The 14,531-nt window shown below is 48.3% G+C and overlaps 1 long non-coding RNA gene across 1 annotated transcript in view; it reads right to left on the reverse strand.

Moving 5' to 3' along the window:
- LOC149359151 (uncharacterized) overlaps positions 1-14,531 on the reverse strand; it is a 60,127-nt gene that overhangs the window by 25,864 nt on the left and 19,732 nt on the right. The window contains exons 2-3 of the long non-coding RNA XR_016288259.1: positions 4,159-4,275; positions 3,240-3,352 (exon numbers count right to left, since the gene is read on the reverse strand). This is a non-coding gene — a long non-coding RNA (uncharacterized LOC149359151). The remainder of the gene's footprint in view (positions 1-3,239; positions 3,353-4,158; positions 4,276-14,531) is intronic.

Here is a 14,531-nt window from a genome sequence, read left to right on the forward strand (position 1 = left end):
GGGGCCTCTCAGGGGCAAGCACCTCTCTGTAAATATTGTAAGGGAAGACTTCACGTAAGACGTTTATTCTAGCCCTTTCGCCAGAGACGTCTTCCAAGCGAACAGCCTCAAGCGATGACGATGGGAATCATCAGGTGAAAGAGAATGAAGTCGCAGCCAGAGAGGCGACGACGACGAAGGCGAATAAATTGCTTACAATATAGCCGAATAAATGCTTTTCACCACCACCACCCCCTTTCTTTTTTCACTCCCTCCTTTATCCCTTTCCCTACGGCGCTGTGAGGGTGTCCACCGAGATATGTGCGACAATTACTGCGTCATTTCCTTTCCTCAAAACCAATTTTCATTTTCAGGGAATGTAATGCGAAGGCAAGATAACCACTGATCTTTCAGGGTAACGGAGCGGATTCCAAGAGAAGGCAAACGTAGTAGGGGGGGAGGGGGGGGGGCATAAAGTTGGGTGAGAGGATGAGATTAAGAAGATTGCGGGGATACGGGTGCCGCAGCTGGCAAAAAGAAAGGGTTATTAGATAGAGAGACACGGGAGAGGTCTTTGCCCAGCAGTTGGCGTAGTCAGGCTGATGATGATCAGGAGGAAGTACGTTGCTACAAAAAACTGAATCGATTCGTTCTAAACCCCCTCTACACACTTAACAGAACGCACGTGCCTCTAAAGTGAGTATTAGGAAACTTGCTTAATTTGATGCTTAACTAATTAAACAGAATTTTAAAGATACACTGAGGAGCGCCACACGACGGGAAACAATATGTCTTTGGTTGCACCCAAATCCGATTCACCACTTTTTTTAATCACTGGCTCAAGTTACGTGAAACACCCTGTACAGCAAGCTTTCCAAAATGTAAATAGACGAGGAGGGAGAGTATAGCCTAGGATGTGATCATAGATGTATTATTCTGCATATGCGTGCCCTGATCAAAAGAGAAATGTATAAAACACAAAAAAAAAACGAAAGCAAAATTCAACGTCCAACAAATAGCGCTAATAGCAGCAGGCGTTGAGAAAGCATAAGATTAACGCCCCATGGAAAAGTGGGATTGTAATTAGAACTACTCAGCAGTATGGAAATGGAACAAGCAAAGTTACAAACCGCTGGGATGGAAAGAGGAAACCACGAGGCTGACGCAATAAGGAATTTAAGGAGGTCATTGAACAACTACGGGTGGCTTCAGGGAAACAGAGAGGAAGGAATAGACCGAAAATGGGAATCTTATCGATGATAGAAACTGCTTGTATAGGTCCTCGTCCAGAGTAAAATAAAGTAATCCCCTGATCGCGCAGCTAAAGGTGGGCCAAGGAAATTTTGGAACCATATAAGTTGTTTGGGTAAAAAAAAAGCGAAGCGCAAGAGGAGGGTGCACGCTGCTGCAGGTACCGCAGAAGCCCGCAGCAACCACACAGACTTTTTTTTTTTATACTGGACGTTTTGTTTCATGAACGTTTATGAAACAAAACGTCCAGTAAAAAAAAAAGCGTGCGTGGTATCTTTCGGATGTCTTGTCCACGTGTTCTTGCTGTGGCCTTCCTCGGTACCTACAGCAGTGTGCCGATCGATATAGAAATATAAAGGTACAGTCGGGGACAAAAGTCTCCGGACCACGTGTTCCTCAAACAAAGCTTATAGCTCTACTATCAGACAGCAGCTGGAGACCGCACTTGTGGAGATGAAAGAACAAAAATTTAACTTTTGCCTCCACAAGGGTGGTCCCCAGCTGCCGACTATTAGCAAAGCTATCGGCTTCGTTAGAGGAACACGCGGTCCGGAGACTTTTGTCCCCGACTGTACCTTCATTAAACAAAGTTATAAGTCGGAGTCCCTCCTGTCTTCATGTTCACGATATGGGCTATGCCTTAGTTAATGTCTCCGAAGGTTTTAATCGCCTGAGGTTCTTTAACGTGCACTGACATCGCACAGCACATGGGCCTCTAGCATGTCGCCTCCGTGGAAACGTGATCGCCGCGGGATCGAACCAGCGTCTTTTGGGCCCAGCGGCCACAGCGCCGGCTTTCGTCATGTTGGTGTCTTGTAATTTTGCAGTAGAAGCGTGTGAACTAAACAGTGCAGAACGAATTGGTGGTAAGTGCTGCTTCGCTAGCCAGTTAAAAATTACTGTGGGCACTTCGTTTTCGCAGTTTGTACGTGTCTTCGTCTATGGTCCCCAAAGCGACAAAGTGAATAATTTGTTCCAGTGAACCATGCCGGCAGCCGCCGAACAACGTGCAAAACCCGACCGAAAAGGCGGGGAGAACACGATACCAGGAACCACCCTGATGGCCACCATTGGACGCTAGGGCCTAAACCTTCTTGTAAGCTTTCCGCGTAAAATGAGGCCATTACGTTCATTCACTTCATAAGCGGTTACAAGCCACATTATTTTTTTTTAGCCTCCAGCAGCAAGGAATTCTTGTTCCGCGGAATCAATGCAAGGATGAGCCTGATTGTAAGGGAAAACGTTTCCGTGGGGCCGTCGCTACCTCCAAACGATTCTGCAATGTCTCTGCGCGTCGTCAACAGTCCGCGCGAAATCCGCATTCCTTTACACCCCCCCCCCCCCCTCTCTGATTATGATGTTCATCCTGTCTCACAAAAGTAACTGCTCGGGCGCTGTCACCCTCGAAAGAGAAGCTAGGCCTCTTTCTCCTCACATCATGGCGCCTTGTGTTTCGCAATACACTCCAGAATGCGTGTGGTGCGGAGAGATAGCCACCCTCTACCACTCCACATTGGGCTGTCGGGCGAGCCCGATAGAGCCCAAAATTACAAACCCGTCAGTCGAGCAGCGGGAGGAGCTTCTGTCCAGCTCCGACCCGCAAGATCAGCTTGCGCTGGTTGAGCGGGCCGAGGAGGCAGCAAGAACCAATGGGACCCTGTACCTAGGAACACCACCTGCTGCTCAAGACCCCAACCCCTAAACCCCGTCCCATTTTGCGGAATGAAGTTTATACTACTACTCCATAATGCTCACAGTTGAGCAGTCATAGAAAATGCAGTTCGAAATTCCCACTGACGAGCATGATTGGTCCGTTCATATACCGAACATCATTGCCTTGAGATATATTATAAACACCCTGGCTACAACACAACTGTGGGAGTGTGGGGAGCGCAGGTACTTTGTGCAGCCAAGTCAAGTTTGCAATTTCCACAATCCTGCTGCTTCTACAGACCATCTCGTTGAGGCTGCGGCATTGTCGCACGGAATGCAATAAGTGACGTGCTCACCGTGTGCCGGTCCTCGGAGACGGTGAGCTCTGCCGTCCAAAGATTCTCGTGTACGTAGAAAACGTGTCCTGCACCTCCAGTCATCCAACCACGTGTCTGCCTACAGTCGTGACCTGCGCAAATTCGTTATGGGGGTTTGAAACTGTAGCCCATTGTCAACTTTCGTCACGGTTAACCCGGTGCCTGCTACGGTTCTCTTCAGGTATTTTCTTTGTTCTTTTCTGTTTCTGGAATTTTTTTCTCTTTTTATACATGCGATCAATTAGCATGCCACTATAGGGACCTTAGAAGACAGGAGTAGTGCGATGTTTAGGGAAATCCCCCACGGTGAAGTAGATTTATAATAAGGAAGTAATTACTAAATAGCAGCCATACGGCGTCACTGCTGAATTGCAGTGACGCCTGACATCGCACCCAATTACTCAATCATTCTCAGCATTTTCGCAGCGTATCCGTGACTCACGCATCATTCCAATGTGTCATCACTAATTTCACTTGCAACTAGTTCAGCAGGCCCCGGGGTTCCAAATACTCACACAGCACCCAGTCGTCCGCGTAGTTCATGTATATGTAGTTTCGCACACGGATCCTCGCCTTTTTTTTTTCCCTGATGTGTCACCTCCTTGCTTTTGCACTGCGCGTATATCTTCTACTATAGCGCGCTTGCAGCAGTGCACAGGTGCCAAACAACATGTAAAGCAAGACTGCAAGCATGACCAGTCCTTCAAATATACCAAACGCAACTGATCTTTTATAATTCATGAACATCATGGCCACAATACAACTGTGACAGTAAGGGGAGTTCATATACTCTAGACATCCAAAAAAAGTTCGCTTTCCTTAGTCCTGCTCCTGCGGACTATGCATTTAGATGGTTCCGCAGCATTTTAGCTTTGGCTGAATTGCGCGATGTGCTCACCGTGTGCAGGTTCTCGGAGACGGTGAGCTCTGCCGCCCAAGGCTTCAGGCGCAGCAACGTGGACAACTTCTCCTGTTCCTCCGGTCATCCAGCCCCGCGCTCGGGTACAGCACGGACCTGCACAAATTTGTTACCAGGGGGGGGGGGGGGGGGGGGGAGTAAGGGAATTAAGGGCAAGATAAGAAAAGATCCAGGCAACCCCTGGATCAGCTTCAGCTTTTATAAGGTGACAGTGCTACATGCTGTGCTCAGTTTAACGTCCCCAAACTGCTCATGAGCTATGAAAGACACCGCAGTGAAGATCTTCACAATAATCTGGACCACCCGACGTTTTAACGCGCCCGGACAGTGCACAGCCCATGGCTGCTGTTGCATTTTGCCTTAGCCCTGTGGTAAGGGTGTTCGGCTACTGAGCCGGAGGACTGGGGTTCAATGCTGAAGAATGCCACTGTCTTCACACTAGAACAGCTTATGAAGGGAATATTGGAAGCCATCATATTGCTGAATTATTGTAATGAAAATCATGATGGCGGATGGAAAAGCATGGTGGAGGGTAGAGCAGCACGACATTGGGAGAGCGCCCAGGGCTACTTAGTCGGCCAGCTGTGCCGATCCCAGCCAGGCACGCTAGGTGGATTTTGAGAGAAGTATAGGTATTGGGAGGGCGATAAGACAATGGAAGTGGCATTGTCCTAGGTCGGCGTATGAAAGGGGGCAGTTTCTATAGGACGAGTCGGAACGCGCCCGAAAAAACTACAACGGGACTCTAGAGAGCAGTGGGCCCAAATTAATTTTTCGGGGGATGGGGATGCGAGTAACGGAGGGGATGAGGTCGAGAGAAGGAAGTGTGTGCAAGCGAGAGTAGCACATGTTCCGTGATTTGCTTATTTTAGAGGAGGGCTTCGCCCTCCGAGGGTGCACTTGACTAGAGGATCGCAGGTGTCCTCCATAACCACCGCAATAAAATTGCAGTACGGAAGGATGTCAGAGAGGGAGGCACTATATTTCCAATGCTATTCACCGCCTAGTTGCTGGAGGTATTCGGAGACCTAGATTGGGAACGGTTGGGGATAACAGTTGCGAGCATCCAGTCTACCCTTCGACCGCCCTAGGCGGCGCATATCCTGCCGAACTTTCTCAAGTGGCCTACAGCGACCCTTACCCTCCCGGCTCTCTCGGGGTTGGCAGAGAAGAAAGCTGGGAAGCAGCATCCACATCGTCACGTGGGCGACCCTGCTTTCTCCCTCGTGTATTCGGTGGCCGCACGGGCAGCCCACCACGGGGAGAGAGTTGAAGGAGCCATGAGACAACGCGTGACGGGATGGACGGGATGGACGGAGCCATGAGACAAACGCGGCTTTTCCAGGTGACATCGAGCTTTCCCCGTGCCCGTTTCCTGCTGCCTGCGCTACCGAGGGCGGTTATCGTATTTTGGAATCACCCCAAATAAACGATTTGCCTGCGGGCTATACCTCGGTGTGTTGGTCCTGTCGACCTCCACAGTGTAATCGGGGCTAGCGGAATGGCATTGGTCCTGAGTGCTCGCTGTGTCGTCCTTAACATAAGCAGAACCCTTTTCGTTAGCCTCCTCGTTTCTGCCTCGTATGTGACTACTGGTGGGATACAGCTGCTGTACAGTTATCTCTTCAGGTATAATAATGGGTGGAAAATGATCCATTCCGCGTGGGTTGTCCAGAAGATCTCATTTAACATCATTAAAAGGTGATGGTGAACTAAACGATAAATCTAAACTGCTAATTTTTGCAGTTTTTAGGGAGCAGTACATGGGCTTTCCTGAATTCAGTAGGCACACATTACTGCACAGAATAAAATCTTCTAAAATGCGACCTCTGGGATTAGTTTCTCCACTTCCCCAGAAATAGGAGTTCTCCGACTAACAGATATGGCTCTGGTAGCTTTTCTAGAAGTGTTTCTAAGCATCTGAGGTTGAGGTTTCCATTAGCGACCTCAAGGTCGGATACCGGCTTCAAAAAAAATCAAAAATAAATAGAACAAATTTGAGTAGGCAAATAAAAATCTATCGACCGAGAATCATGTGAGAAGCTTGGTAACAACTAGTTACGGCACCTTAGATATGTGGTGTACTGTGATCGAAGGAGACCGTTTTGATCCAGAGGCAAGTCATTTTGCTCGTTTCGATGAGTGGCGCTCCAGCTTGGCCTAAATGCCGAAAATGGCCGCAAAAGCAGCAAGCCATACAACCTCTAATGTTGCGTACCACTTTTTGCACCCGACATTGTATACACTATCCAAAGTATACGCAAGAAGAAAAGCCGGTATTCTGGCATGAGAGCTCGGAGCGTTTATGTATGGCTTCTATGTCGACAGCAACTAATACCGCTTTTTAAGGTCGCTTTTGAGGGATATTTGATGATACGTGTTATATTACCGGTTTGATAAAAAACACAATCATGAGCAAACATACAAATTTTGCAGGACACACGCGACAGGAATAACGCTCATTAAGGCACGACAGAACCAAGTTGTATTCATTTATATGTATTTGTAAGCGGCTTCGTTGTATATTTGGCTGTTATTTTTTATTATTTATCACAAATGTCCACTTTCTTTAAATTACACTCGTGAAAACAGGTAGGCCACAACGGCGCATAGGTTGGAATGCGCGTTTTTTACATCGGCTCGCCCGTCAAAGTCCACCTGAGCGAAACCTCTCGCTTCTCTGCAAGGCATCTGAAGCCCCTGCAAAACGCCTGAAGAAAAGTGTAGTGTGCTGCCGATCCTTACGAAAACAGCTCGCCAACCTAACTTATGTCCTATGATAGAAGGAAAGGGAAAGAAAAGAATGATGACGAAGCCATGCCCACGAGAATCGCAAACTAAAAACAGGACTGGTGCCGGAGAAATTAAAAAGGAGAGGACAACTGCGCGCCTATGCACTCCATAACGCCTCTTTGTAATCGATTCGATTCACTAACTGTGAATGAAAAGAATAAATTGAGTGAATAGATTTGTGCGACACCGACCACGAATTTTTCACCATGATCAGCCCAATGCAAAATGTGGCGAAAAAAGCACGTGGTAGGTGAACTATTCGTGATGTAGCATCTGGAATATATTTGTTCAGCGTCTAAATAATAGTTCCCAACGCAAATGGTCCGGGAAAAAGTGACGCTGCTTACGAAGCAACCGAATCAGTCAAAGCTTATAAGCATTCGACGTGTATGTCAGTCGCATGGTATTGGCTAGACCGTCCCTTCATTCCTTCTTTATTCATTTGAGTTGTTTTCCCACTAGCCTATTTTAGCACAACGCTATACTATGTATTCATCAAACATGGCACGGCGTTTCACCCTCATCGTGGTTCGGAATTATATATAGTCGTACCTCGCTAGTACGGACTTCGTTATGTATACGTGGAGAATTTTCGCAAGGACCTAACTTTCTCAGTGTGTTTACGTCTTCTTTGCATGAAAACAAACTTTGGGCAATGGAATAACAAAGCTAAGAACCTCACAGCGGCGTTCATAACGCTGTACTTATCCGCCGCATCAGCACCCGCCGCAGAGGTATGAAGGAGGATGACCTCTGTCGGCTCACGCAAGCTTTCCTCATTAGCAGGATAGTCTACTCCTACCCCTACTATCACCTCCGCCGGAAGGACGAGGAAGCTGTGAACAGCATTATACGTTCAGCGTACAAAGCGGCACTGGGGCTACCTCAGTACGACAGCACACAGCACCTCCTCCAACTCGGCATCTACAACACGCTCACAGAACTCATAGAGGCACACAAGACCGCCCAAATCCACCGCCTCTCCCGCACTAAACACGGGCGGCTCATACTTGACCGTCTCAACATCAACCCCATAGGCGACGTCCACCCCACGACGCCCATTCCGATAGGGGTCTATAGCCGCCTAGTTATAAAACCAATCCCCAAAAACATGCTACCTGGCCGCCATGATACGCGCCGTCAGCTGAAAGCCCAAGCACTAGATGCCACATACCTTGCCGACGAACACGCAATATACGTAGATGCTGCACGGCAAAGTGCAAACACATACGTGGCTTGTGCAACCACGCCACAATCTACTCTCGTCACCGCCGCCACAGTAGTAGCTCACTCTCCGACAGCGGCAGAAGAAACCGCCATCGCGCTGGCCATCGCTGACCCACGTACCCGCACAGTCCTCAGCGACTCCAAAAGAGCAATACAAAATTACTCGGCAGGTGTTATCTGCCACCCCGCTGCACGCATCCTTCGCGGCTGCACTCCCGACCATAAGACCAACCTGGTCTGGGCACCCGCCCACGCGGGAAACTCTGGAAACGAAGGGGTCGACCGACTAGCCCGAGGACTAACCAACCGGGCGGCCGGCCCCACGGACCCAGACGCTCTTGCCGAGGCTCCCCAGACCTTTGCCGAAATTACCAACCTCCACAGAGAGATGAGACGCCAATTCCCGCCTCCACACCCCGACTTGAATCGAGCGCAAGCCACCTTGCTCCGCAGGTTGCAGACACACTCCATCCTTAGCCATTCTAGGCTTTCACTCATCACAGACGGGGAATACGACCCCGTCTGCCAAAATTGTTACCAGGGAGAAATCGCCACCCAGGCGCACATCCTCTGGGGTTGCGCTCGAAATCCGCCCCCTAGAACATTACTGCCAGCTCCCTCCGAGGAAGGATGGAACCAACTCCTCAGAAGGCCAGACAAGAGCATCCAACTGGCACTCATTTCGTGGGCCCAGGAAGTCGCCCCCACCTGGGGGCCACACCAAGCCCACCTGCCCTAAATCCCGCCACTCTATGGCAATAAAGTTCAATAACACTTTTTGCTGGGCGAGTTGGTTCATTTTGCTTGAGTGGATGCTTGTAGCGCGACAAAAACAGACAAGGGACAGAAGACGAACGGGACAAGCGCTAACGGGACAAGAACGGGAGCGCTTGTCCCGTTCGTTGGTTGGTTGGTTTATGGGGTTCAACGTCCCAAAGCGACTAAGGCTATGAGAGACGCCGTAGTGGAGGGCTCCGGAAATTTCGACCACCTGGGGTTCTTTAACGTGCACTGACATCGCACAGTACACGGGCCTCGAATTTCTCCTCCAAAGAAATTCAACCGCCGCTGCCGGGATCGAACCCGCGTCTTTCGGGACAGCAGCCGAGCACCATAGCCACTGAGCCACCGCGGCGGCTGCTTGTCCCGTTCGTCTTCTGTCCCTTGTCTGTTTTTTGTCGCGCTACAAGCATCCACTCAAGCTATGGCAATAAAGTTGTTTCTCTCTCTCTCTCTCCTGCGTTTCAGTAAGCATTTCGACCAATGCAAAGCAGTAACCTCGTCTTTGTCGCAGCGCACGAGTAAATTTTTTTTTCTCTCGATCCCCTACTCTTAATTTTCCGGAGGCTGACGTGATTTGTGGCCGATGAATTTCCTCACCAGGGAGGGAGCTTGCTAGATAGAGGCAGAACGGTACTGGAGACCAAGAACTTAGGTTTACGTACAACCAATATAAAATATTCGAAAAAAAAAACAATAGCTGCCACGTGGTTGGACCAAATGAGCAATCCGTTCGCTGCTGTCTCCCGTGCGGCGGTTCTTCCAAAAGCAAAAGGGAGAGAATGAACGCCTACAGCTTCCTTGCCTTCGGCTAGGCAGGAAACTACGACCACGCCTTTGCCCTCTACTACATGCAGAACTCGGGAGAAGCGCTCAGTAATTTCTTCGAAAAGCGAGACAGCACTTGCCTCCAAGTCATAAGTATCTCAAGTAACACTTGTTGCTGGGCTAGTTGGTGCATTTTTCTTCGTACAAAAGCTAGCGCAAAACACGACACACACAAGAAAGGTAGACAGGACAACGCGCTTACAAAAAGTGACGTGCCTGGCGCGGCAAGCTGCCCATGATATGTGGGTGACGATGGTTGACACTTGTGACAGGAGCGCGTTGTCCTGTCTACCTTTCTTGTGTGTGTCGTGTTTTGCGCTAGCTTTTGTACGAAGAATCATAAGTATCAACAGAGCAGCATGGCTGTCTAAGCGTCTCTCGGGTTACTCGCACGGTCCACGGATCCGGAGCCCTCAAAGCACCCCGCTGCAGCCCGGCCGCGGCTCTGAAACCTTTAACGGCTCGTCAAGGAGACCTGAGCTGATCTGCTGATAACTTCACGCCTACTTGTGGGTTGCCCCTCCACTGTTCTGTTCTCCAGTCACCGCCCTAACAAGCGGAGGGCAGGCAAGAATGCACAAGGCGCGGGTATTCAAAGGCAGCAAGCTGTTACGTCGTCTCGTGGCCTGCTAAAGCGGCGTACAGCGCATTCCGTAGGTCGACGTGTCCACGCAGAAAATTTACAGCAATGGTGAACAAACCTCAGAATACAGGCTGATGGGCTCGTTACTTGTGTCAACTGAGAATGCCGATGGCACACTTTTGAAGTCAACAAGGCGGTACGAATGCGCGCGGCGATGATCTCGTGGCACTGAGCTCGTGGCTACGTAAACTCAGCACCTGTTTGTGCCCCGGCCACGGTCACATCTAGTATAGGGAGGTATACGGGGACACCGGAAACGAGCAGGGCGCGAACACTCGTCCAGGGAGTTGAACTCTGACGCCACCAACGCTAAAAACAACCTGCGGCATTCCTCGGAGGAAAAAGGAACGCAACCACTCGCCTAGACCAAGCTGCACAACTTCGTTTTTTTTTTTTTTGTTTATTTACAATATTGTAAGCTTATCTTGTGATGTTGCACTTCGACCCACTGATGCACATCGACGGTGTCAGTACACTAGCTACCACTCTTTCTGAACAGCCAGAACATCCTACATCTCAACCAAGCAAGCTGTTCATGAATATAGAAAATTCTTTGGAAGCTGTCTAGTGAAGGCGATGCGAAGCCAGTCGAAAGCCTTACAATGGCCAGCATGAAGTTCGGAAGAATGGAACTGAATGTCCCCAGTGCCGCCGGATGCCCACCGGCGATACAATGGGCACAAGATTCCCCTGGCCTGGTGCTCGGCTTCTTTAGGGTGAAATACTTGGGAAATGGGTCTTTGACCCCACCTTGTGCAACGAAAAAACCTTGTGCCGTGTCGCTCTTTGACCTCTTATGGCCTTGCGCCATAAGAATTCATCGTCATCATCAAGAATGGAACTGAATGCTTCTATGAAGAGCAAGAGTGGCGAGTACACATGCGAATTTAGTGCGCTTATGAAGAAAACAAAAAACACTTGGATTAAATCTAGCCATCGAATAGTGCTGCCATGGCTTGGATCTCCACAGAAAACGCTTCAGTATCTTTGGGACAATGGTGACCGAGAGAACGCCCTTCACGTAGCTCAGCTTTGTCTGCATTGAATAATAATGCTCTCCTCGGTATGCACAGAGGCAAACTCTCGTCACCAACTTCTTTTCGTAATAAATTGGCTTGTTTTTCCCGGATATTCGTTTCTATGAATAATCAACTTTATGGACACATTCACGGGGACATTATCATCACTATCAGCATCAGCCTGACTGCGCCCACTGCAGGGAAAAGGCCTCTCCCATGTCTCTCCAATTAACCCTGTACTTTGCCCGCTGCAGCCATCGTATGCCCGCCCACCTAACTTTATGCCGCCCCCTGCTACGTTTGTCTTCTCCTGGAATACACTCCGTTACCCTTAAGGACCAGCGGTTATCTTGCCTTCGCATTACATGCCCTCCCAAGCCCACTTCTTCCTCTTCATTGCAACTAGGATATCATTAACGTCCGTTTTTTCTCTCACCCACTCCGCCCGCTTCCAATCTCTTAACGTCACACCTATCATTTCTCTTTCCCTAGCTCGCTGCGTTGTCCTTAACTTAAGCTGAACTCTCTTTGTTAGCCTCCACGTTTCTGCCCCATAGGTGAGTACCGGTAAGATACGCCTGTTATATACATTTCTCTTGAGGGATAACGGCAAACTGCCATTCATGATCTGAGAGAACGTGCCATATGCGCTCCACCCCATTCTTATTCTTCTAGTTATTTCCCTCTCATGATCTGGATCAGCGGCCACTACCTGCCCTAAGTAGAGCCATTCTCTTACCACTTCCAGCACCTCGCTACCAATTGCGAACTGCTGTTCCCTTGCCAGACTGTTGAACATTACTTTGGTTTTCTGCATGTTAATTTTAAGACCTACCGTTCTGCTTTGCAGCTCATCTCTTGAGAGACTGAGCAAGGCAATGTCATCAGTGAATCGCAGATTACTCAGGTATTCTCCATTAACTCTTCTCCCCAACTGTTCTCATTCCAGTCCCCGGAATACCTCCTGTAAGCAGGCAGTGAAGAGCATTGGCGAGATCGTATCTCCCTGCCTGACACCTTTCCTTATTAGAATTTCATTGCTGACCTTATGGAGAACTATAGTAGGTGTGCAATCGTTATATATATCTTCCAGTATTTTCACACAACACTTTTCTACACCCTGATTCTCCAATGCCTGCATGATTACTGAGGTTTCTACTGAGTCGAATACTTTCTCCTAATCAGTGAAGGCTATATATAGGGTTGATTATATTCTGCGCATTTATCTATCACCTGACTGATTGCGTGAATATGGTCTATTGTCGAGTATCCTTTACGAAAGCCTGCCTGATCATTTGGTTGATTGAAGACTAAGGTTGTCCTGACCCTATTAGCGATTACCTTAGTAAATACCTTGCAGGCAACCGACAATAAGCAGATCGGTCTGTAATTCTTTAAGTCCCTGACGTCTCCTTTCTTATTAATTAAGATAATGTTAGCGTTTTTCCAAGCTCTAGGTACGCTCGAAGTCACAAGGCATTGCGTATACTGGGTGGCTAGTTTTTCGAGCACAATCTCTCCTCCATCCTTCAACAAATCTGCTGTTATCTGATCCTCACCAGCTGCTTTTCCTCTTGACATTGCTCCTAAGGCTTTCTACTTACTGATGGGATGTCCCATTGGTGTGCTCTACTGCCTCTCTCAGTAACATTCTGATTGCAATCGCTACTGTATAGATTTGTGAAGAACTGTTTGGCTACTTTAACTATCTTATCCATATTGCTAATGACATTGCCCTCTTTGTCTCTTATCGCATAAATCTGGTTTTTACCTATGCCTAGAATTTCTCTTCACTGCTTTTAGGCTACCTCCGCTCTTCAGAGCATGCTCGATTTTCTCCATGTTAAACTTCCTGATGTCGGCTACCTTGCGCTTATTTATTAATTCGACAGCTCTATTAGTTCTATTCTATCTATGGAGTTAGACGTCCTCACGCTTTGCCGTTTCTTAATCAGATCTTTAGTCTCATGAGATAGCTTCCCGGAATTACGAGCCAGAACAAGGGAGAGGCCCCTCATCCATCGCTCACGGTGCCGGAGGCTGGCCTTCTTCGGCACATCCAAATGAATGCAGCTATCACCCCGTCTCGCCTCTTTCTCTATCGCTATCGATCAGACCCTTCCTGTCCCAACTGCCCCTGTATCTATGTGGACCTGGCTCATTGCCCTTCTATTGCCCGGCTGCTCAGCAGTCGGGTTCCTACCCCCCACCTTCTTTATCCATCACCACCTGGCTCGACTGGATTGGCGCTGAAGGGGAGGCAGAACAGAGACTCCTGGTCGCCCAGGCGGTCGACATGCTCGGCCTGTAAATTTTGGCCGAATAAAGGTCTTGTACTACTACTACTACTACTACTAGGTTATGCGGGTGGAGATAAGAGTTCATTATATTTATATTTACTATTTATATGTATGGAACGAGAATACACGGAAATATTGTTCACGACTCGAAGGGAAGCACTCCGATTATACCTGAAAACCTGCGATTCTCTTGCTTTTTCGTTCTTTTTTTTTTGTTAAATGAACGGCTGTATGTGTTAAAAGCTGCCGTAATTACGTCCCCCTGCTAATGTAGTCTGTGTAAATAATGCTATTTGTGAGGTTCTTGTTTAGTATTCTTTCAGTGACTGCACAGATGGCGTAACATTCGGCAGTGAAGATGGAAGCACATTGCGGAAGCCTTACTATTTCATTCGAATTCCCTTGTGTCACTGTGCTTCCAACGTAAACATCTGTTTCTGAACCATCTGTACAAAAAGCTCTGAAAGTACTGTACTTTTCCCCGAGCGCAAGAAGTTCTTCTATTACATGTTGCTTTGTGGTTTGTTTTTTTACGGAACTCTGCAAGAGTGAAATCACAGATTGCACGAAAATTGTACCAAGGGCCGCAGTGGATCTCGTCTTCGATCAATGCCAGGTAATGTGTCTTCTACGAAGATGTTTTGGCACATCTCTTCAAAACGCAAAAGCATGTGGCCTGGTAGTTTGCGGTTTATTGTTAAAAAGTATTCTAGAAGGGCACATTGTAACTATTTGGTGACAGACGTGTTTAGGTTGTGAACG

The sequence above is a fragment of the Amblyomma mixtum genome, chromosome 2 (assembly GCF_055824585.1).
Source record: "Amblyomma mixtum isolate Tamu chromosome 2, ASM5582458v1, whole genome shotgun sequence".
Classification (NCBI taxonomy): domain Eukaryota; kingdom Metazoa; phylum Arthropoda; class Arachnida; order Ixodida; family Ixodidae; genus Amblyomma; species Amblyomma mixtum.